Source organism: Psammomys obesus, unplaced genomic scaffold (genome assembly GCF_907164565.1).
Source record: "Psammomys obesus unplaced genomic scaffold, mPsaObe1.curated_primary_1811, whole genome shotgun sequence".
Taxonomy (NCBI): Eukaryota; Metazoa; Chordata; class Mammalia; order Rodentia; family Muridae; genus Psammomys; species Psammomys obesus.
The window spans coordinates 10,615,714-10,640,936 of NW_026595981.1; the positions used below are offsets into that span (position 1 = coordinate 10,615,714).

The 25,223-nt window shown below is 43.7% G+C and overlaps 1 protein-coding gene across 1 annotated transcript in view; it reads left to right on the plus strand.

Annotated features, from left to right (window-relative positions):
• Bcas3 (BCAS3 microtubule associated cell migration factor) overlaps positions 1-25,223 on the plus strand; it is a 440,143-nt gene that overhangs the window by 285,176 nt on the left and 129,744 nt on the right. The window lies entirely within an intron of this gene.

The window sequence follows — 25,223 nt, forward strand, 5'->3', positions numbered from 1 at the left end:
GGGGGGGCATGCAGGCTCTCCTGAGGTTGGTTCTGCATAAGTGCCTTGGTCTAGTAGGAGTCTGCAGTGTTAGACTAAGGATTTCCTCTCTCAGTGTGGGCTATTTCTCCCCCAAAACTGCCCCTGACATTTGAGCCAAGGAACTGTCATTGTACTCACGTCAGGCTGCTCCTCCAAAGAGAAAGAACACTGTGGCACAACTACTCAGCAGTTCCTTTATGGTTCAGAGTATGTTTACTGGGTTAAATGTTCGGGCCTAGGTTTAAAGAGAAAGCTGCCCACCAGAGCAGGGCCTTAGCAGAAAGAGTGTTGCCAAAGACTTGACTATAATCCATTTCATTCACTGTTGCAGTTTGCTGTGTGGGTGTTTCCACAATGTGGGAAACTGGCTTCATTGAAGAGTCGGAATATTTTGTAAGGATGTGAATACTCTCTGAGGTTATGAGGAGGAACAAAGCAACTAATGTTAGAAAACTGAAATGCTGTTGTTTTCCACCATTGTAGAACTCAATAGGAATATTCTAGCCTTGGCATCCATATCCTCAGCTTGCTCCGTAGTGATAGCCATACATGGTAACCTATGCAGAGATCTGCTCTGTTACAAATGCAGTCTCTGTTGACACAAGTAGTTCTCAAATAAGGCAGTGTGTTAATGAAACCAACACTATCTACAGAAAAGAAAGCTCTTTGTCTTGAAAGAGCTACCTGGAGTTGGCTACATTAGCAAGAGCAAGGCTGTGGAGCAGGAGGATGGGCACCCTTTGAGGCAGCTGGGACTTACACTTTCCTACAGTGAAGAAGTGAGACCTCGCCAGCCTTGACTGCAGTTCTTAGTACGTTCCGTCTCAGCGCTTCTTGTAAGCCACAGTGGGAAATGCATGGGCTTTGTGGACGCTCCCTTCCTAGCCAGTAGCATTTTGGCTAGCTTTGTCCCTGTGGGCAGCCTCCACGAAGTTTGTTCTCCACACCCTTCTTTTCACCGTCCTTTCCCGATGGGTAATGCCTGCTTTACAGTATGCATGTAAGTGTCCTTGCATTTCAGAACTGAATCGCAGCGCGAAAGACATTTCTTTGAGGTAGGCCCCAGGCCATAGAAACTATGACACAGAAACTAGCTCACTGTCTAGCACATAAGCGTTAATTTCAATTCCTTAGTAGACTGTAGTAAGTGAGGTAGTAAAGTGAGGCATGAAGAGAAGTTTATCATTTGTCTAACTCACAGGAACTTTAAAGCAGACTATACCACAACCATTCTACCTCATGTCTCTGAAGGGGCTGTTTTTGGTGTTGTTGCTGTTGTTTTTCTTTATTTGAAATAGCTTTCACTTTATTAGCCCCAGACTGGCCTCTAACTCATTATGTGGCCCAAGGTGCTCTGAAACTCATGGCCCAGCCTCTCTAATATTTCACAGTTGTTTATTGTTTTCTTGTTTATTTGTTTGTTTGTTTTTTTGTTTTTTGAGACAAAAGTTTCTCTGTGTAGCCTTGGCTGTCCTGGACTCGCTTTGTAGGCCAGGCTGGCCTAGAACTCAAAGAGATCCACAGGCCTCTGACTACCTTAGTGCTGGGATTACAGGCATGCTGTTTGATTGTTTGTTTGTTTGTTTGAAGTAATGAACGTTGGAAAATCATCAGTGTACCCAGAGAGACAGACAGGTGTTTGTGATATTAAAATTCACACGTTTACAGGTGTCAGGAGTCAAGTTTTGACTCCCAGTAGGCAGGCAGGACACAGCCAGGAAAGAATTGAATGAGATACTCAAGTCTGCCTCTGCCATTGTGTAACTGCCCCAGGGTTCCAGAGGAAGGTCTGTTGTAAGTTTGTCAAAGCCTAGAACAATGAGGTACAAAGCAAGGATCAGGAAGGGCTGCCAGTGCTTATCTGAATTCACGTGGGGCTTGGAGAAACTCTCCTGGCTTCTTTTAAGGCTGGTTCCAAAGCTCATTCCAACTATAGGAACATTTTAATAGCGTCTGTCCTTAGAATTAACACAACTGAGCCGGGTGCAATGGCACACGCCTGTAATCCCAGCCCTCAGGAAGGCAGAGGCAGGTGGGTCTCTGTGGGCCAGCCTGGTCTACAAAGTGAGACCACAACAGCCAGGGCTACACAAAGAAACCCTGTCTCAAAAACCAACCAACCAACCAACCACCAACCAAAAAAAAAAAAAAAAACCTAACAGATCTTAAATTAGTGACTCTTCTGCAAGGTAACTAAGAAGAATGTGCCCCGCTAACTGCACTCTTGAGTGTAAGGAGCATCTAGCAGTAGCCCTACTTGTTGGCGTCATCTCACGCTTTCCAATTGCACAGACTACCCTCAAGAAACGCAGCCTGCACCACAGGAAGCACCTTCACCAGTAACAGATGGAAATTAACGGACTAATCGGGCTCTCTGGGGAACTGGAGCAGATAAGCAGAAAATATAAGTAACCAGGATTAATTTCACATATTATATATTATTCTTGTCCCCTTAATCAGTCCTCGAGTTGATCTCATTCTTTTCAGATTAGGGAGTTGGCTGAGCTCCCTGAGAATCAGGGACAGGGATCCATTTCACCCACACCCCGTGCCTTAACTCCTGTGAGAAAAGCTGGCCTCTTTTGGAGCCCATTGATGGGAGTGGCTGTCAGGAGTCCCCAGCACCACGGGGCCCAGTACAATAACTAGCTTGTTGGCTCCAGCTCTGAATGGGGAGCCCAGATATCTGGCTTTCCTGTCTGCCACCCACTACCTCTGTCCATTTGAGACTGCACGTCTCTGTTCTCCTGGTTTTCTATTTTATTTGCTTTTCCGCTTATTTTATTTTTGAGGTACGGTCTTGCCATGTTGCCCAAGTTGGCCTTGAACTCCCTGGCTCAGGTGATCCTCCCACCTCCGCCTCTGCAGCACACAAGACTGCATTGAGACTAGCTTTCCCTAGTCTCATGTTTTGTGAAACATCTAAACTAGACACCTATTCCCCTTCCAGGTCTGTAGCATTGTTATTGATGCTTCGCTTGGGACATGTAAGCAGTATCAGACACCTGCACTGAGTGGGAACCAGCATCCATTGTGCTGGTGAGGCTGAGATGCAGAGGGGCATCTCCTTGTGTGGGTTTAGGGTACTTGAGTGCAAACTAAAATTGCTAGATTTAATGTAAACACAGAAGTTTAACTTCTGCTCTCATTTCTTCTTATTGATGCTTTTTTATTTTCCTAACCCCTCAGTTTTTTTATACTCAGGCTTCATTCATTACAAATGCCATCTCTAAAAACAGTAATTTTCAACCTGGACGCCACACAGAAATTCCTGAAAGACCCTAAGAAGCCCCCATTCCTAGTCTAGGCCCAGGACGATCTGTTTATTTAGTGTTTAGTGTTTTGCCTGAGAGTGTGGATGTGCACCATGTGTGTGTAGAGTGGAAAGTTACCGTTAGCTTTTAACAATGTCCTCCGCTTTGATGATAGGGAAACTTCTGGATTCCTAAAAAGAAGAGATTGTTTTTCCACCTGGACAGCGTCCAGCCTCTATAATGGTTTGGAAGCATTTGGTAGGAATATTGTGGCCCAGAAGTCACTGTGGTGTAGTCAGTTTGGCTTGCCCCCATAATGTAAGTTATAGGAAACCTTTCTTGAAAAATATAAACAGGAAGTAAGAGCAGAAATACTCTTCACCCCATCATGGTTATTTGACTCACTAAAAGAATGGGCAAGTAAATGCATATTCCCAGGACCTGGACACAGTCCAGAATTCCAGATTTTTATTCCATTAGCTTGTTTAGTTTTGTTTCAGACATGGTGTCATTAGCCACATTCCTCAGACTTGGCGACTTGCTTGAGAAAGGTTTTCCTTTACTCTGTACCATTCCGGGCTGTTTTGCCTGTGCTCACCTAAGCCTTCCTTCCCTCAATGTGGTTATAAAAAAAAAAAAAAATCCCAGCTATAAGTCCCAAATGTTAGAGTTTCAGGTTTTGAGTGAGTAGTACCATCAGAAGTCCCTGATAATTTAGATAGAATTTGCAGAATATCTGCCTTGTCCAAGTAGCTCCCCCGTCAATGTTGTGGTTTTAGTCCATTTACGGCATCACTGTGTTACCCACCCAGGACAAGGAGACCCCGGGCAATGAAAGGGTCCAGTGTGGATCCCTCACTGATTCATCAAGCTTCCTCAGTTTCAGTTCCCTCCTGTTTCCCTCTGGCGGGCCATGGTGAGTCCATTACTACAGTGGCTTCGATTAGCAACGTTCAGAAAATCAGGCAGTGTGCTGGCAGAGACCTGAGACAAAATTCTCCTCAGATTGTTGGGATTTAGTTCTGCTTGTAACAAAGCGAAAAATACTCCCGCCCCTATCTCTCTGTTCTTAGAGCCAGAGAAAAGGGCCTTTTGCAACGCTGGGTGTCAAACTCAGAGTCCCTCACATGCTGTTTGAGTGTTCTATGGATGAGCTGCTCCCCCAGCCCAAGAGGAAAAGACTCAGACCTTCATATGCTTGATGTCTGATATAGTTTATAGAAATATGAGATGTACATAGACTGCAATGAGAACTCGCATTGCATTTTTATTATTTTGCTGCTGGGTCACTTCTCACTAAAGAGGGTCAGCATTGGATCTTCATGGTGTTCAGGTAGCCTGGTATATTATTATTATTATTACTATTATTATTTTGCTAGGCAAGAAAGATGTCCAGCTGGTAAGCTTTCACTCAGCTCTCCTAATTCATTTCTAATAAAGTGGCTACTTGTTGGGTTTTGGAGCAGTGGCTTCACAATGAAGAGCACGCATGATTCTTACAGAGTCCCCAAGTTTGGTTTCTTGTTCCCATATCAGGTGGTTCACAACTGTCTGCACAACTCCCACTCCCGAAGATGCAGAAGTACACATAATTTTTTAAGATCCTTCTTTAAAATTCAGCGCTTAGGTCGTCTGATAATATGTCAGGTCTCTGTGTTCTGTAAGGACAGATGCTCAGCTAGGACTGCCATAGGCTCCAGTGTACCTGTGCCCCAGTTTCATTTGTGCCAAGGTGGACATGTCCATCCTGCTACTTCCCATCCGATGTTAGGCACAGGGGACTTAAAAAAGAGTTACTACTGTGTGTTAGCTGTGATTAAATACTCTGCACAAACAAACTTGGGGAAGAGGGTTTATTTTGCCTCACCATTCCAGAGGGTTAATGTACACAAGGGCAAGGAAGGCACAGAAGTAGGAGCAGGAAATGACTGGCCACAGGATGCAGAGAACAGGTAGTGGGGCAAGGCTCTAAAACATCAAAGCCTGCCCTCAGCGACGTACTTCCTCCAGCCTCTACCTCCCAAACACCCCGTACCTTTCCCCAAAGAGTCTACCAACTGGGGAGCAGGAGTTCAAATACATAGGCTGTGGGGGTCATTGCAAATGATGCCAGGCTCCTTGCTTCTATCATAGTCCTCCTGTTGTTCAGTGTCACCTGAATACAGTACAGGGCATCTTCCTCATTCTCCAAAATTACACTGCTGAGCTCTGTAACTGAAATTTTGACAGGTAATACGAAACATTTAAAGTAGCAACGTCTTTCAATGATATTGAACTTTCCTCATAGGTAGTAAACAGTGGATAGGTGATATTCACACAGCTTGTCTTTTAGATACATTATTTCTGGTAAAAACTCTATTCTGAAATGCCATGCTTCAAGTGGTGCCCGACAGTGTCCTGAATAGGAACATTCCTGTAATTCTTCACCAGGTGTATTTCACCAGGAGTTTTTGGGAGTCACCCAGGGTGTAGGTTGAAGACTTGAGAGGCAGCTCTTGACCCAGATCTTTCTCTCCCTAAGGGGCCCCCTGCCTTGGTCTCTGTATACCCACATCAGCAGTGCTGCCAGCTCGGGGAGTCTATGAAATTTTGATGTAGAAATTAGGTTGTTGCTTATCTTGTACCTTCCTGCTCATAGTATTGACAGTACCACTGAATTGCTGGAGGCAGATAGCATCTCAGCGATGGCTGGGCTATTTCAGCTTTCTGCCGCTGACAACATCAGAAGTGTTTTAACAGGGTTTTAATGGGCAGCCCCTGTAGATCCTTGGAGGGTTGCAGATAGCTGCCGTGAGAAACCCTCTCTGCTGCTCTGGGCTGACGTGCCCTCTTTTCTCATCCGTCCAGCTGTGGCTTATTTAGATGGTCGCCTTCCTGGTGACAAGCACTTCTTATTTGGGCTGTGGAGGGCTAGCGCTTGAATTCCAGAGATGAGATTGTGTAATATAAAAAAAGAAAAGGTCTTCCAAGGACGATTTCTTCCCATTCTGATGGGGACAGGGAAAAAAGGGGTCACGTGGGGTACACCTAGGGCAAGAAAGAGGGTTTAGTTAGAAATACATCTGTCCTTCCCAGACCCTTCAGAGGAAAATCCTAGTGTTATCACAACTGAAGTCTCCGTATGTGTTGGACTTACAGGAACCCATAGACTATCACTCTTAAAGCCCATTTTGTAGCTTACCAAGTTTCAGCATTTATTTAATGGCTGGGGGTCACACAAAAGAAAGTACCTTCCCACACCTGAAGATTTTTCTTTAACTTTATTTTATGGGCCTGTGGGATATTTCTCTGATCTTAGGTACAACCCTGAGAGTTAAAGCACAGTGAATCCATACAGCTGTACCTGCTTGGATCCTGTTATCCAGGTGACTGAGTTCCAGCAATCAGGTCATGGGATGAAGAGGGATAGGTGGGCTCTGTCCCTAGAATCCTCCTTACTAAGACAGTGATGCAGTGAAATGAGGCGAAAGAAGAATGGCCATAGGCTGATTCCCCGCCAGCCGCACCACGGTTCTCACACCTACCGCCAGGAACAGCAGAGTAGCCACAATGAAACCACGGTGAAAACGGGAGAAAATGGAGGTAGGAACAGCAGAATCAGGGGTATAATAATATCTGGTCTAATCAGGTGGGGTCTCCTGAAGAAAAGGAGTGTGTGCTGTCTCAGAGGTGTGTGCACTCTGTGGAATCCAGGGTCTGGAGGTGCCTGTTAAGCCACCACCGCATTGTTTTTCTGCATTGCTCTCCTCCTGAGAGGCAGGCTGGCTGTTTTTCAAGGAGAGCTAAGAATACTCCCTTCTAGGGTCAGAAACAGACTCTTCACTTCCAGCTCTGCCTACTTAGAATTGGTTTATCATTATCACCCTCTGCAGCCTTTGCAAGCCGCCTGAGAAAAGTCTCCTATCAGGCACTTAGGCCATTTCACAGCCTCCTCTTTCCAAAGCATGCTGATAGTCTTGGGTTATCGTTGCCCTGCAGAGATTTAAGATTCTTAACTGTTGTCACCAGCAGAGGCACGACTTTAGCTATTAAGAGATAAATCTGATTGTAGAGGTTAGAAGGAAAAGGAAGCCATCCTCCTCTGGGATGTGTTCTCAGCTTCTTGGGAAGCCTGCACCTGTCTGCACTTCGCTTTCTTAGATGCCCCTCCTGTGGCTCCCGGTACTGGGCACTTCTCTAACTGTTATTTCAGCTTTGATCATGGAAAAAATCCTGTGGGATGTGCCCAAGTGTGCCAGTCCTTTACAAGGTCTATGTAAAGAAAACAAGCCAGGTGCAGTGGTGCGCACACTTTTTTCCCCTTCCTTCCTTCCTTCCTTCCTTCCTTCCTTCCTTCCTTCCTTTTTTTTTTTTTTTTTTTTTTGAGATAGGGCTTCTTTGTGTAGCACTGGCTATCCTGTTTGTAGAACAGACTGGTATTGAACTCAGAGATCCAGCTGCCTCTTCCTCCCAAGTGCTGGGATTAAAGGCGCGTGCCATCACACCCAGCTTGTGGTACACACTTTTAATCTCAGCAGTTAGGAGTAAGGGGCAGGCAGATCTCTAACTTCAAGGCTAGTTTGAATTTCAGTGCGTTTTAGGCCAGCCAGGGCTACATAGGGAGACCCTAATTTGGGGTGCTGAGGCCACGGTGTGCATACAACTGATATTCATTAAATGTGAATTTTAGGGAAATTGCTAGCAGTTAGGCTGTTTCTGGCTCTCCTTTCCCAGCCTACCCACCAGAGTGATCAGCATTACTGAAGGAACTAAACTCCATCTCAGTGCATTTCCCTACTAAACTGGGGGGAGGGAGTTGTTAGAACAAGAACTACTTTATTAAAATTAAAATATGAACCTTTAAACCTACCTACCCACCCAAGTACAAGATCTTTACAAGTGGATAAATGACTTCCTCCTGGCTCATCCCTCTAGCTCATCCTGAACCTCAAAGGGCTTATCAGGTAGCCAAGGCTGCAGTGCCGTAGTGACCTCAGTGGTCTTGCATGTTCAAAGGGCAGTGCTACATAGCTCTCCTCTCCCCCCTTCAGCTCTAACAATCTTTCTGTCCCCTTTTGGCAATGTTCTCTAGTACTTGTCAGGGGGTTCAAACATTGTAATGTTGCTAATGGGGTGACTGTTGAATTAATAAATGAGTGGGGTAGTGGTAACAGATGCATCAAGTTAAAAAGAAGTTGGTGGTACCCTGACTCCAGTACAGCAGACAAGAGACCTAAAGTGGGGATCCAGGGTGAAATGATGAAAACTAAGGACCTGGTGTGAACCTTTGAGAAAGACAAAGACAGACAGATGGGGGGAAGGAAGGAAGGAAGGAAGGAAGGAAGGAAGGAAGGAAGGAAGGAAGGAACTGAAATTTCAGCCTCCTGCCTCATGTAACTAACAAGGGTAATCTTGCATTTTTATCCCATAATCCGGTGTTCTTGGATGGGGAAAGCTGGGCACTCCAAGACTCCAGGCAGGTTCCTCTGCCTGATGGACATTTGGTTTTGTTTGGCATTCTTTGTTTTGGTTTTGATCGTGGTGCCAGCCTTGAATTTTTCACTGATCTCTTGTTTCTACCTTCCAGTTGCTGGGATTACAGGTGTGTGCCTGGTTGGGTTTTGTTTTAAGGGTTACTTTAGTCATGGCACTCCCCACCCCAGTAGATTTCCACCACTTTCCTCTCTGTTCCCTTTCCAAGAAGGAGAGAGATTGCTGGTCACATGGTTCTCTAGATTTCCCTCAGTGGTGGTAACCCACCACCCAGCCGTTGCCAGTGTCCACCACCGTTCTTTTTACAACTGCATTTGGCAACTGTGGAACACATTTCCTGCTAAGAATAAATTTTCTTAATATATGACAGTGTGCAGAGCTTTTTAAAAATATAAATACTTAAACCTTGCATAGTTAGAAGCAATCTTTCATCAATTTCTGAGAGTTTACTGTCCAACCTCGTCACTCTCCAGTGTTCCCTGGGGTGCTCTTTGCCACCTCATGCCAGGCATTTTCCTATTTTATTCACCACTTGCGGGTGTCCAGGTAAAAGATGTCTTTCACCTGGTCATTATGAGTAGCTGTGGGAATGTTCAGTCCTTCTTTCTGAAGGAGGTGACAGGCACACTGAGATAGGAAGGAAAAGTTCGAGGTTGGCATTGCCTGTTCTACAGGGTATGACAAGGACCAGAGACGGAGGTAGGTATGAAAAGTCAGAGTAGTGACTATACAGCTCTGAGGACTTTGAAGTGTTTGTTTTTATATATCTATGGAATCAGTCATGTTTGTTTGTTTATGAGACAGGGTCTCACTGTATAGCTCTGGCTGTCCTGAAACTCACTGTATAGACCATGCTGGCTTGGAACTCACAGAAAGCTTGGCCTCTGCCTCCTGAGTGCTGGTATTAAAGTCCTGTGCCACCTGGCCAGGCTAAAGAATTTTAATCTTTTCTGCCCCTCCTTTGACCTTGAGCTTGTTGCTGGTCATCTGTGTGCTTCAGTTTATACTTTATACTTCTGTATAAACCTAAAACGTGAAATTGGCTTTTAGGGTTTGGATTGGGGGAATTTTGGGTGGTGGCTTGGGAGTGAAGCAGGGTCTTTCTGTGTTGTTCTTACATCCTGGATCTTAGACAGACCTGTTTCAAAAGCTTAGTAGCCACGTGTTTTTAGTGGCCACCGAATTGATTAGCATAGACCCTATGTTCTATTCTCCTGCCTTTACTTTTATGAACACAAAGGGAAACACAGAGCTTGAACCTGAAGTCAGTCCTAGCTTTGCTGGTAGCTGTATTGACCATTTATAGATGTTTCTGACGTGGAAGAAGTTCACTGAAATAAAATTTGTTTGCTGTCATTCACAAGAGATTTGTGGGCAGTCCTGCAGTGAGAAACCCAGTGCTTCTAGCACGTGTCTCCTCGAGGATATGCTGGCTTTGCTCAGCTTTTCTCTTTTTCATGGAGAATAAGACTCTCCTTTCTCCCTTTCCTGGCCCTGCTTGCCTTTGGATTTCTGTCTAATGACCTTGGAAGAACACAGATTACATGCTGAATATGTTACCTCTTTTCATTTAGCAAGTGACCTTCTGAATTGCCAGCACTGATCTCATTCCAGTCACTTCTAAAGTTTACCTTTTACACTTGTGTTGGTTTTAGCCAGTGGCTATTGTGTCAAAGGTCATGAACTGGTACACTTCCTCACAGAGATTCTCAGTATGGTGTCCAGGGTGCCACGATCTTTCTGTGTCTGCTTGTTTGATTCTGCGGGCGCTAATCTGTTCATAAAATCAAACGGGCCTTTATTTGTAAAATAACAGCAAAGGGGGACAAAGGAGAGGTGAGAGGAACAGACCACATCAGCTTCTTTGGCGTCTTGATTATTTTTAAGTCTTTCTGTAACTTGTGTCTTCATGGATGACATTTTACCAGCTTAGAGCATTTTACCAGCTTAGAGCATCTAATTGAAAACAGATTCCTAAATCCCTTTGGATCAAGAAGCTGCAGCAAGCTCAGGGCATCCTAGCCGTGTCATTCAGAAATGCTCAGGGGTCCTTGTGTTTGATGCACATGTCATTAGTTTACTCTCTCTTGGCGTCTTTTTGACCTAAATTTGGCCTAAATTTGGTGCTGAAAAGAGTAATTATTTTTATTTTAATAGAGGGAAAACAGGACTGAGAAGAAAGGAATTAGTTTTTAGCAATAGCTCAAAGAATTTATTACCCTTATTATTTTTTAAGATGACCTCACTATATAGCTGTTGCTAGCCTGGGATTTGCTTTATAGAGGAAACTGGCCTTGAACTCACAGAGGTCTGCCTGGCTCTGCCTCCCCAACTCTGGGATTAAAGGTGCATGCTACTCAACATTTTCCTTATATGTGGAATTATTCACACACACACACACACACACACACACACACACATGACAACCCATCTTGTTCTTAGCTTCAGGTGTGTTAGGTGACACAGGAAACAGGTTCATTTTTTCTCTATCACATGCCCCTCCTACTTTGATCCTCTGTGTTTAGATGTAATGAGCAGCTCTAATTTGACTGCTTACCTCAGGTGTGTCTGTAGGTAAATATAGAGAATTTAGGAAATACTAGTTCTTTGTTACCTGCTTTTCAAGTAAATCCAGCCAGTTTTACCACCAAAAGGAGCAATATTAGAAGAATTTAAACTATGCCAATAGTTTAGGGGTTTTATTTTCTTAGTTGGAGGAGAAATGTTCACATAATTTAAAAAAAAAATATTTTAACCTAGAATAAGAGGTCACTAGTTAAGAAGACTTGTTGCTCTTGCAGAGGGCTGGGATTTAGTTACCAGCACCCAAATGACAGTTCAAAACCATCTGTAACTCCAGTTCCAGGGGGTCTGACTCCTTCACCCCTCCTAGGCATCAGACATCCTCATGGTGCATATACATGCATGCTGGTAAAATCCCAAGTTAAAAAGTGTATTTTAAGCCTTTGTGCAGAGATCTCTCTCCAGTTCGCGCTTAGCTTCTCCCCTCCTTTCCCCTTCCTTTTCCGCCCTCCTTCTCCCCCCCAACCCCCGTCTGTATCTCTCTGTATCTGTCTCTGTCTGTCTTTCCTCCCCACCCTCGCCCCAGACCTTGACTCCTATTAGAAGGACCTTGCTTTAACTGAACTGCTTTGGTGATAGGGAAATGCTTTACTGTTTTGCTTTGAGATTCTCTTAAGCTCAGCCATACTGAAAAGGCTATGGAGACTGTGGGCATGCTGAAATCTCAAATAGACACTGCCTGTCCAGGAAGCCATGATTTATCATGTTTTTAAGGCAGCTCCAGTCCAGATTAGTGGATCACTTTCTTACGCTTCTGAAGTCTTCATTTAAGTAGCTCAAACAGTAGTGGGGAGGCCCTTACTGTGCCCCTTTTGGCCAGCCCCTGGCTCTGAAACCACAGCCTGCTATCAGTGTTCTAAAAATTAATGTTGATACTAACTTACCTTCACATATACACACACATAGGGTTAAATTTTTATTGCCTTTGTTGTTGTTGCCCCATTTCACGGAGCAAAACCAGGTTTATAAAGTTCTTAAGAATTGCCTGAATGCCTTACAGGTGGCAAAGCCATTTTTAACCCGGTCCCTCCTTCAGGTCCAGATCTGCAATGCAGAACCATGCTAGGCATTTAAGAGGTGAGGAGGCATTGATGGCTGGGGGTTGTCTGTGCAGCATGCTGTGGTTTCCATAGAGCCTAGAGGCTCTTTGCTCTGTGTAACTGTAGGGACTGAAAGTAGCATTTTAGAATTAGACACACTTCAACAAAAGGGTAATTTTCCTCAAAATTATTATCTGACAGAGTGGAGGATTATTTTACTTTTAGTTCTGCCACTCCTTGGATATTACATTGTTCCTAGCCCCTGGTACAGGCTCCTAACTTCTGACACCCCAGGACCAGTGTTCTCTTAAGCAGAGAAAGGCCTGAGGGTGCCTAGCATATGGGAAGCATGGGGTTCCATCCCCGACACGACATAAACCAGGCCTGATGGCACAGACCTCTAACTTCAGAATTTGGAAGCAAGATGGACAGTTTGACTGTAGAGCAAATTTGAGGCCAACCTGGGTGACATGAGACTCTGTCCCCAGAAAAGGGTCTGGGGACCAGAATGACAGGAGGTTCCTTCCAGTCGGGCTGGGTACTCACCTTCCTGCTTTATGCACATTTTGAACCCCAGTGGTGCCCTCCTTCAGAAATGATGGCTATTATCATTATTATAGTACCTTCCTTATCGTTATTTGAGAACCAGGTATCTGCTTAACATATCACTACTGTAAGACGTGAGCCAGGAAAATTACTTTGCCTGCCTCAACTGGGAATTTCGTGGAATTTGCTTGAGTCTGACTGTGTTTCCAGATGGAGCCAGGTGCCTCTGTGCTTGTTTCAGGCGTTAGAGAAGCCACTGCTTTGCAGTGGTCTACAGCCCAGCAACCCTCCCTGGGGCTGAAGGGGTCACCAACTGAGTAAAGGGTGTGATAAACTTTGTCCCTACTTAAGAAGGCTCTAAAAATACCGTTTTCCCCACCCATCCATACTATCTGGCAGCGCTCCTGGGGGCCAGTGCATGGGGGTAGTGAAGACTGGAGCTGATGGGGTGGGTTCTGAATGCCTGAGCCTCTTTTTTGGGAGCCTCACACCTTTGAGCACCAGGGGAGAGTTCTGACCCCAGGCTTTCACAGGTTTCCTAGTAGAGTCTGAGTTTCCCAGATCCTTGTGTGGCTAATGGCTTTTGCAGAAATGAGCTTATAGCTGAGGCCACTACCAGCCCACCTCCTCTTAGGCCAGCATCCAGTTCTAAAACTGGACTTTAGTGTGGCCTCATGTACTAGATAAATATCCCTACAGAGTGTGTCTGTGTCAACTTTATCTTCCCTGTCCAAACTGAATAAAGAGAGGCCCAAAGTGAGGGGCAAGCCCACCTGGTGCAGACCTGCAGCCTAAGTGCAGACTGAAGAAGGTTTTCTTAACCCTTTCCCGGTTCACCGAGGGACTCTGGCCAAGCCACAGAATGAAATGGTCGTGAAAGTGCTTTCAGTTTTGTTTTTTTTTTTTAAACCTGCATCCTCATCTTTTCTATAAAATAGAAGAAGCTATGTTCTAATAAAATTGTATGCAGGAACCACAATATCTAAAACAGACACGAGGGGATGCTTTGGTTGATGGCGGCTGCTGGGAGAATCCCTTCTGGCTCTGCTGCTGGCTCTGGGTGCTTTCTTGCTCCAGTTTAGAAGAGCTTTCTTCCAGTGGTGGCATTCCACAATTCCAATTACTGTGCATCGAGGCTTAGTACTTTTACTTTTTATTCTCTACCTCCTATCAGGGAGACTTCGAAAAAGTCTTGGAATTGTGCTGTGACTTAAGGTTGTAGTAGCTGTGAATCATCAAAGGACTAGCATGGGTCTAAGCATGTGGAAGTCATTGAATTTTGCAGCAGAAACCCTCTCCTCCATGAATAAAAGAGGAGATGTGTGCCCCAGAACTTGCTCAACTTGGTCCTAGTTTTCAGCTCAGCTCTCTCTGTTCTCTCAAGTCACAGCAGTGTGGAACACTTTGGAATTTGGACCTAGAAGAAATTTTCCTGGTTCCCTGTGTCTCCCTCTGTGACTGGGAGCAGGGCTGACGTGTTCTGATTCCTCTCAGAAAAGACCTCTCAGACTCTCATAAACTGCTATATAATACTACAATCTGAGTCTTCCAGGGAAGACTTCCAACGTGCTCTGTTTCTGTTGTCAACTGAAACAGCAGCCAGCATTTTCCTTCCTAGGGAGGAAACGGCTTTCCTCCTCTGGGGAGCCCCATGGCTGCCATGCAGGAGCTGCAGGGAGTGGGCCAATACCTCCATGTCCAGACCAGCCTTGCGCTCTCACTCACAGTTTCCTGGTTGAGTCATTTGTATCAACCGTGTTCCTGTGGCTGATGATTCTGGCTCATCCTGAGCTGTGTTGTCGGCCAGCCAACAGCTTTTGCATTGATTGTGAGAACCTCATATCTGACTCAAAACTTCCCCACACAAGCGTGATATCGCATGCTGTGTTTTCTAAGTCAGCCATACTCTGTCTTGGGCACTTCCGACATGTTGACTCTTCCAGGCTTTGTGAATGGCCGGGTGGAGGCTGGAGGACAGGAAGGTGCAGGGTTTCCTCAATCGCTCTCGGGTATTTATAGCCAATAGCTTGCAGACAGGCAGGCTGGCTGATCCCAAGTGAGTGTCTTTTGTCTGAAGTGTACAATTTTGAGAATTTGGCATTTTTGACAAATGAGTTAGCCACTTGAGCTGCTCGTGCACGGATGTGATGGTTTGGCAGGTGGAGTTATTCTATTATGTTAAAATTTATTAACAAGGGCTTAATTTCATTCCAAACAGATTGTGTCAAGGCGCCCGCGCATTGCGGACTACAGTGAAATATGAGAGTCTTGAGCTTTTAGTGGCTGTGGAGTGTGAGACCCTGGCTCAGCCTACCTCTCTCTAAGCAGCCACAGCCACGAAACTTTCTTGACCTTTTCACCCTTCAACTTTGTTTGAACTTGGAAGACTTTTGAAGACAGAGAGAGAAAAATAGAAGGAGGGAGGGTGGGAGGGAGAGAGAGAGAGAGAGAGAGAAGTGGAGGGATTGGTCATTTGGGGAGCCCTGTAGAAGAGATCTGCAGACTGGGGTGGGTGCTGATTATATGTTAGCTAACAGTAATACCAGGAAAATAATCCTCCTCCGTGTATGAGTCTCTGCTACTGGGAGCTGGGGTAATCAGCTCACATGAATCCTCAGAGGCTAATGCTAGCCTGTGCTGTTTGTGAGCATACTCAAACAAAGGCTGATTATCCAAACAAGAATTTGGACTGCAGCAGTCCGACCCGTTAAATTATGGTTAGTAAAACTTGGCGCCTTGTGAGCTTGGAACGTTCCAATTGCAGCTGGATCTTCGTGTGTCATGCGGCCTCACTGAACAATAAAACCAGAGATTTTTATCTCCCCAGGACTCCGTTTAACTCCTTGGAACAGTGTGCCCACTATCATCGTTTGGACTTCGGGCAACTCCTGCATCGTGCAGTGCCTGAGGTAGTGACCAGCAGCCTTTTACTGCTGCTCTGTGAGAAGGTGGGAGGGCGAGAGCTGGTGGTTCTTTTTCTTAGATCTTGTCTTGGAGGGAGAATAGTTGTTATTCAAATAGTCCATTAACTGCTCTCATTAAGTGCTATCATAGAGAAGGCTCCACACTGGTTACTGTATTTTATGTAAGTGGTCACAATAGATGACAAAAAAAAAAAAAAAAAAACTAAAAAAGCTTACAAAAACTGGGCGGTGGTGGTGCACATCTTTAATCTTAGCCCTTAAAAGACAAAGGCAGGCAGATACCTGTGTTCAAAGCCAGCCTAGTCTACATAGCAAGTTCTAGACCAGTGAGGGTGACATAGTGAGACCTTCTCTTCAACAACAACAACAAAATGTCTAAAAAATAGTAAGAGTCACTTAGTGATGTGGTGATGAAGATAAGCATTTTGGGGAGCAGGGTTTGAGCCAATGTAGACTGAAGGTAAGACCAGCCTTCAAAGGTAGGACCAGAGGAGTTTTATGCAGCGAGAGCAAAGGAACTGAGTCAGGAAATACAAACAATGATGAGGGTGAGTAGTGAGAAAAGACTGAAAAGTGCAGTGAGAGTATGCACAGGGTTAGGGTGTCAGAAGAGAGCTGCCCTTAGTACAGGAGGAAGTGAGCATTGAAAGTTACCTTTCTTTTTTTGACATTGCTGTCTTTCATAAATTAACATATGTTGGAAACGTACCCTATGCCAGAACATTAATTCTCAAAATAATTCTCCGAGAGACTCAAAGAAATTTAGCGGCTTTCCCAAGTCCATCAGCGCATGAGTGGTATTTTAAACTGAGATTAACTTCAGATCCTGACTTTTCAGCACCAGCCTCTACCCCTTTAATCCTGCTGACTTTATGATCAAAGTGCAGAGTGGACTAGGTGTGCTTCCGTGCGGAGGCCTCTACGCAGAAGGGTGAGTGTGAGAGAATTTCCATGTGTGGATGATTGCCACGCTGGAGAAGACCTTGGCGTGATGATTGCCACCCTGCACTGAGTTAGACGTGTGGGCTGCAGTGAGATTCTGGGGAAAGTGCTTCCACTTGGCTGACTCTCACAAGAAGGCAGTCTGTATCGTTACTTCTCACAGAGACTTTAAAGCAGTAAGAGCTGACTTGGGCAGGTTATCAGCCTTTATGGCATTGCCTTTTCTGGGAAATACATCTGAGGTCGTTAGTATATGGCTCTCTTCCATAGAGTACCGTCACCATATTCTTGTCCTCTGTTGACCTTGCCACTGTCTTGTTTTCTTTCCTGTCCTCTTTGATATACTCTGTTATTGTAAGCCAGGCTATGGCTTCTGGGAGGGGTGATTGGCAGGGTCAGTGAGAATTAAGCACTGAAACGTGTGTCCCAGAGGTGGAAGCCAGATTTCCTCTCAGAGCCCTGAGGCCAACCTCCTGTGATGGTTTTATGGGATAGAAATAGCAAAAATCAAATGGATATTGCAGGGTACAGAAAAGCAAGTAAAATGTCCAGAAGCTTGGAAACCTAAGGTTTTACATTTTTATCGGTAGATTTTTTTTTTTTTTTTTCACAATTAAAGCAATCTAGCATACCTCCAAGCCAGTTTCTCCTCTGCGAAACAGACATGGTAGGGTACAGTTCTTTAAAGCTGGTTTTCGGTTTGGAAAAGTTGATAGTGCGAGCCACCAGAGAACTGATAGGCGTGGTTAACGGACACCGCTATCTTTGATTTTCCGAGAGGACAGCTCCCTGCACATGGAGTTTGGAACTCAAGTCTTAGTTTCAATGGCAGGCCCATCAAAGACAAGCCAAGGAAGGCTTGGCTCTGAGCTGACTGTAGCTCTACAGATTTCCGAGTTTGGGTTTTTGGCTGGATTCAGTCCGAAAAGCTTTTTAATCAGTGCTTCCGAGCCCCTTGGAAAAGCTCCTCTTTAAAAGTGTAGGGAGCAGCACTGGTGTCCTGCAGTGCCGATGGAATGCGGTAGTGTGAGGATGAGTTACCTTCCCTCATGAAGTTACCTTCTCTGTGTTACCGGCGGCTCCAGGATTAACCTACAGGACTTCATTACCTCTGGTGATCATGTTCCAGCATCACTCAGGAGTAGCAGAGGATAACATGCAACTGTTAAGATCTAAATCATGCCAAAAGTATTAAACTTGGCTTTCAGAGATTAGCTTTTTCCTACTCAAAATTAAGAACTCAAAGATTTTAATCAAGATAATCCTAAATGTCTTAAGGTGCAGCTTACTCTGGGGGTGATACACTTGCAACAGTAAAGACCAAAGGAGAAATTGTAGGTTAATGTTTACTCTTTTATTACTATTTTAATCAAATGGCTTTACAACTTGACCTTTTAAATGTGAATATGTTTCTTTAAGAGAACACTCAGGTGTGTGACACCATCACTGTTGTGTTGAAAATTCACAGCCCTAAATTTCGGGTTGCATCTTAAATATGTTTGGAAAATATGTTTTATTTGGGGCTCAGTGTGAAGATCACATTCTCCTGGCATTTTGGGGTAGGAACCAATACCTTCTGGGTGTCTGGAAACTCTGACCGTACCAACAAAGCAATGTACACAGCAGGGAACACAGACATACAGACTGACAGACAGACAGACAGACTGACAGACACACACACACACACACACACACACACAAGGCTTCTTTTGTGTGTAGTTTCTTATTTTTGCAATAATCCTGCTTGGTAGAATAATATTTTTGTTTCATAGATGATAAGGCTGAGCTATAAGAGGATACATAGTAGGGACAGACTTTGAAGCTGGAGTCTAGAGATTCGAATCCACAGGCTTTTCACTGCAGAAGGCATTGAAAGGAACACACTTGAGCTCCTGTTTATTTAAGCTTACAGTGCTGTTGTCTCAGCACTCGGCAGCCTAAGGCAGGAGGGTCAGAGCTTGAGGCCAGCCTGAGCCTCATGAACATCCTGCCTATAAGAAGGAAGAAAAAGTGAGGAGGAGGAGGAAGGTGTTTGGACTTTGGTGCACAGGGTAGTTTGAGCTACTTAGGAGGTTGAGGCAAGAGGTCAGGAGCCTAGGACCAGCCTTGGTCTCAAAGTATGAAAGATGGATTTATCGGTTCTTATTATACATAGCCTAAGAAGTTAATAAAAGTGTCATCTTATTTGCTACAATGTATTTACCTGTCATGGAGCCATTTATGTAAAGGGCCCGTTTCTTTAAAATTGGTTTTTAAATACACCAAAGTAGATTTTTAACAAAACCTTCATCCTAAGAAAAGGAGCATTCTTAGAAAGTACCAGGGTCTGGTTCTGTTAAAATGATTTTGATGAAGTCAAAGGCAAAAATGGTTTAGGCATTTGATTAGATTAGCATGCTGCTCCTAATGGGAATTTTCCATTGTTGCGGCATGAAAAGATTATTACCATGAGATAGCGACTCCTTCCACTTCAGCTCACTCCCCAGGCCTGCTTCAAAAAGGTAGCCGGCAATTACAGTTCAGTTACAACAACTCAGTCAGTGAATAGGCGAGCTCAATATTGGCTGTGACTAGCTATGACTACAGAAGTCAGTAAGGAGTTTTGTTTTTTTTATGTATAGCTTAGCAGGTGTTAGGACCAGTGTATGATCCTGTGTGGTCACTAGGCATCCCTGTCTGTCTTTGGCTCTGTGGCCATCTACTTCTTGTTTCCTGCTACAATTTAAATTGCAGCATCAATAACAGCCAACTGTATTAATGAAGGAAGAAATGTAAGAGTCAATAACGCTTGCCAGCCAGTGGTGGCACACGTCTCTAATCTCAGCACAGAAGCAGAAGAACCTCTGTGACTTTCAGGACAGCCAAGGCTACATAGACAAATTAAAGACAAACAAACAAGCCTAATAATAGCTAGAGGTAAAACCAGTTTAAGATCTTTGCTTACTGGGCTGGAGAGGTGGCTCAGAGGATAGGTTCTGAGTTCAGTTCCCAGCAACCACATGTTGGCTCACAGCCATCTATAATGAGATCTGGTGCCCTCTTCTGGCAAGCAGGCACACATGCAGGCTGAATACTGTATGAATAATAAATGAATAAAATATTTTTTAAACATCTGTGCTTACACTTTTTTCCTGCAGGGAGTCTTGCTTCATCCACTATCTTCAGTTAGCCTGGGTTTCTCCTCCAGTGGTTTGAATGAAAATGTCTCCCACTGCCTAGGCATTTGCGGCGTAGCTGGAGGAAGTGTGTCATTGTGGGTGGACTTTGAGAGTTGAAAGCCCTGTCCCTTTGGTATTCCTCATGCTTGTGGTTAAGCTTGTGATCTCTCAGCTTTCTTCTCCTGCCATCATATCTGTCCTTGCTGCCATGCCTCCCCTTCATGATGAGCTCCTTCGTCCCGAACCATTATCCAAAATAAACTCTAGTTCTTAGCCTGCTTTTGGACATAGAACTTTATCACAGTAACAGAAAAGTAACTAATACACCTTCAAACCAAACATTTTTTTAAAATCCACTGATTTATTGAGACATTATTATCTTCGTTTCTTTTTTCTTTTCTTTCCCCCCCCCCTTCAAGGGCTGGGGTGGGGGCAGTTCTTTTTAGACAGGAACGTCGTGCTCCACCATACCTGGTGAGTTGTACATTTTAATATATGTGGGATTTTTTGAGTTTATCAATAATTGAACACCGAGTGATTCTTTGGTGTGCATAGAATTTATAATTTATTACAGATGAAAGCAGCCTGGGGTGGGGGAGTAGCCCAGTTGGTAGAATGTTTGCCTTGTGTGCATAGCCCTGGGTTTGGTTGGCAGCACCACATAAAACCTGTAAGTCTGGGTTTATGAATACAGGAGGTTCAGAAGTTCAAGGTCATTTTCGGCTACATAGTTTGAGGCCAGCCTGGAATGTAGGAGACTCTGTCTATAATATTTTAAAATCAAATTTCCATATGAATCAGATCGCTGTGCTTTTTAATTTTCATAAAATAATTAAACCTTGGCTGAGGATGTGATACTAAAGGATGTCAACTAAATGCAATATTTTTCAGAGTTCATCCATGTGTTGACTTTATAATAATCAACGCTGAGAATGCTATTTCATACAGAATGGCAGAATTATATTTAGGGCCTGTGATGGCTGTTCTTCGTTGTCAACTAGATTTCATCTGGAATTAACTAAAGTTCAAATGGCTGGACACCACACCTGTGAGGGAATTTTTTTTAATGTATAATTTATTTTTATTTTATGGTAATTCATGTTTTGCCTGCATGTATGTCTGTGTGAGGGTGTCAGAGGCCCTGGAACCGTTATTGACAGTTGAGAGCTGCCATGTGGGTGCTGGGAATTGATTCCAGGCCTTCTGAGAACAGTTGCCTGTGATCTCAACTGCTGAGCCATAGCTCCAGTCCCTGGGATCTTTTTTCTTATTAAATATTAGAATTGGGAAGACCCACTTCTAATCGCGATCTTTGAGGAGGAAGACACATTTACTGTGGACCGCACCTGCTGCCGGCCGCCTATACGAAGGGCATGGAAGCCGGAAGCCAGCTTTCTCCATACCTGCATGCTCTCATTCTTGCTAGCAGGTCCATTCCTTCACTAGCATGAGGACCAGCTGAGACACCCAGCCTCGTGGCCTGAACAAATACTGTATTGTTGGGTCTTCTGTTGATAAGACAGCCATAGCTGGGCTAGCTGGACCACAGCCTGTAAGCTATTCTCATAAATCCCATACATATATATATATATATATATATATATATATATGTGTGTGTGTGTGTGTGTGTGTGTGTGTGTATATATATCATATATAATATATGATATATATTACATACATACATACACACATGGGGGGGAGAGATTCATTCTATAAGTTCTATTCCTCTAGAGAACCTCAAGAGTGTTTTTTAAAGATTAGCAGAAATTCTTTCCTAATCCCAAAACAAAAATTTTTTAATTTTTAAAATTCAACTCAGTTCAATGACTTAAATTTTAAAATGAAACATTCTAACATAATACAATCCAAAGACAGATTAATACATACTTGTATGTGAAAGAATAATAGTGGGAAAATACTACATTTTGTTTTCTGCAGTTAAACACTTACGTTCCCCCAAGAGTAGAACACTTCAGATATACATTAAAATTGATGCATACCATAACATGGTAGGCTGAAGTCTGAGCTGAGGTTTCCAGGCAGTGTTCCTTGGTGTCATGTTCACTGTTCAGAGGCAAATTCACATGAAACCTCACCATGTAACACAGGTGAGTGCTGACAGAAAACACTTCAGATTTGTTACATGGCTGATGTTGAATTAAACTTCAGTTTTTACACATTCAGGAGGCTTTTACTGTTGCCAAATATTTTACAATCCATATATTCATTTACACGATCCCTAGGCTGTGAACCACAGTTCAAGAAGCAAGCTCTATACCATAAATCTGTCATAAGTTACTTTCTACTGTGTGTGTGTGTGTGTGTGAAAACATTCGCCATAATAGTATTCTGTCCCAAGAGTTTTAAGTATTGATGTTACACTTTTGAAGTATTTAAATGTTAATGTAACACAATGTTACATTATTACTGTGCGTGTGTACTAGCCAAGTGTTCTACCACTGAGCTACATCCCCAGCCCTTACTCATCCTTCATAATGGAAGGGGTGTGACTAATGCTTCCTAACCTTCCCTTTACTAGGGCCACAGTAATCACCATCCTTTCTTTCTGTAAGTGTTTGTAGATTTTAGATTCAGTGTTCTATTAGATAAATGGAACCAGATAGAAGTTACCCATCTGTAATTAGCTTACCTCATTCTGTGAAACTTACATCAAGTTTGTACTAGCAACATTTCTTTCCTTTTTAGAGATGGATGTTTTTTTATATACTGTATTTTCATTATCCATTTGTTTATAAATAGACATCCATTTTGCCTCTGTGTTCTGATGATTGTGACAAATGCAAAGGTAAAGACAGGAAGAGGGGTCTTTCGTCAAGAACCAGATTTTTATTTTTATTTTTTGATGGGTACCCTAAAGTGTAGCTGCTAGATTTTTAATCTATAAAAAAAAAGGTAAGATACCCCTATGCTGTTTTCAACACTGTATCTGTTTACATCCCCACTAGCAGTCTACAGTGAGTCTTTTCTGTGCATACTTACCAACCTGGGAGATGAGGAGGGGACTAAAAATGAAGCAGACTAAAGCCTCATGCAGGGCTGGAGTGATGGCTCAGAGGTTAAGAACACTCACTGTTCTTCCAAAGGTCCTGAGTTCAATTCCCAGCAACCACATGGTGGCTCATCTATAGTAAGATCTGGTGTGCAGGCAGAATGTTGTATAAATAATAAATAAATCTTAAAAAAAAAAAAAGCTTCATGCAATTGCCAACTTTATTCAGAAATAAATTTATTATTTATTTATTATCAGGTTAATTTGTATCCTGAAGGTTAAAAAGGTCACACTGTATGCAATCACCAGGATATAAGTAACAACAACCACAGTAAACTCCTCTTCACTACACCTGGGAGGAGCAGGAATTGTGTTACTTGAAGAAACTGAGCTCACAAGACTCTTGTTATCTTGGAGTTTTCTCATAAGCACTGAGAGTTCCCCTCCCATGAATCCATTCTTGGACTGTGTTCCCATTTTTTTCCTTATTTGGGTTTGGGGGGTTCTTTGTTTTTTGAGACAGGGTTTCTCCATGTAGCCCTGGCTGTCGTTCTCTACTTCTGTCTCCCAAGTGCTGAGATTAGAGGCATGTGCCACCACTGATGGCTCCATTTTTCTTTTTGAAACTGGGCTTCACTATGAAGTCCAGGGTGCCCTTGAACTCACCATCTTCCTGCTTCAGTCTCCAGAGAAGTAGAATTACAGAATCAAACCAGTTGGAATGTGGTAGCACACACCTATAATCCCAGCGCCTGTAAATGTAGCAAGAGCATGTCTTAAACAGCTGCAATCCAAAAGCTTTCAGGTCCTGTTTTACTCCCTTTGTTGTTGCTGCTGCTTTGTTACCCATGCTTTTGGAGTCACATCCGGCACCTCATTGCCAAGGTCAGTGCCCACAGCAGCTTCCCATTTTCTTTTAGAACTTTTGCCTTTCAGGCCCTGTGTAAAGTCTTATACTTTGAGGTGATTTTTGTGTGTGGTACATACGAGTCTAAAGTTTTTTCATATTTGGCTGGAAACTCACTATGTAGACCAGACTGGCCTCAGTCTCACAGACATTTGCTTGCCACTGACTCCCAAGTGCTAGCAATAAAGGCATGTTCTACCAAATCTGGTGCAATTTCATTCTAACTGAGAAATTAATTTATAATCTTAACATCTTTTATCCCAAGTTATTTGTAGCAGATTCTCCCTAAACTTCATATTAGATAAGAAATTATTTTCCATCAAAATCTTCTGGGAGTAGAGGCCCAGACCCAAATTCAGAGTCTTGAATTCTAATTTCAGTTCAGTTTGTTGCATAGACTTCTACACAGTTGTATCTCAAGAAAATTCAGACTCGGCTCAGGGTGTAGCTCAGGGGTACAATGTGTGCTTAACATGAGTAAGGTGCTAGGTTCAGTTTCCAGTACCAGGAGCAAAATCCAGTATCTTAGGGATACTGTTGCTGTGACCAAGAGCAGCTTGAGGAAAGGGCTCACATTCCCATCGTAGTCTATTACTAAGGAAGAGAGAGCAGGAACCTGGAGGCAGGAGCTGAGGAGCTGATGCAGAGGCCAAGGAGAAGTGCTGCTTCCTGGCTTGCTCAGGGCTTGCTCAGGGCTTGCTCAGCCTGCTTTCTTATAGAACCCAGGCCACTGCCCCGACCACTGCCTTCCCCCAGTGATCACTAATACAGGAGACGTCCTGCAGACTTGCCTGCCTGCAGCACAGTTGTATAGAGGTATTTTCTCAATTGAGGTTCTCTCTTGTAAAGTAGCTTGACACTGTAGCTAGTGTCAAATTGACATAAAACTCCAGCACACGCAACAACAATAAAACAGACATTTCTTTTTGAAGATGGAAAAGCAAGTGCTCTAGAGTGAAGCACCGTTGACATGACCTTCAGGATTTTACTTTACCTGAATGGATTCATCCACTGCCTGAAACTTCAAAAGCGAAAGGAGTAACTGCTCTCTGCTGTGTAGAGCTGGGAGATGACATTTCCCGTGCTTCCCCCAGAGAAGTGTGTTAAGGCAGGCAGGCAGGCAGGCAGGCAGATAGATGAAAATAAGACAAAAGGCCGGGGGTTGGGGGGAACAGCAATTAAATTACAATTAGGCTACATTTTCCCCCAACTAACATTTATTGTAGGAAAAATATAGAGGCAAATAGAAGGAAGTTGAAGCTACTTATGATTCCTTTGGCAATATTGCATTGTATGTAATTATTAACAAGATTTCCTTTGCCAGTCTTTTAAACGGTACTAACTAAAAGACAAAGAAATTGGTTTT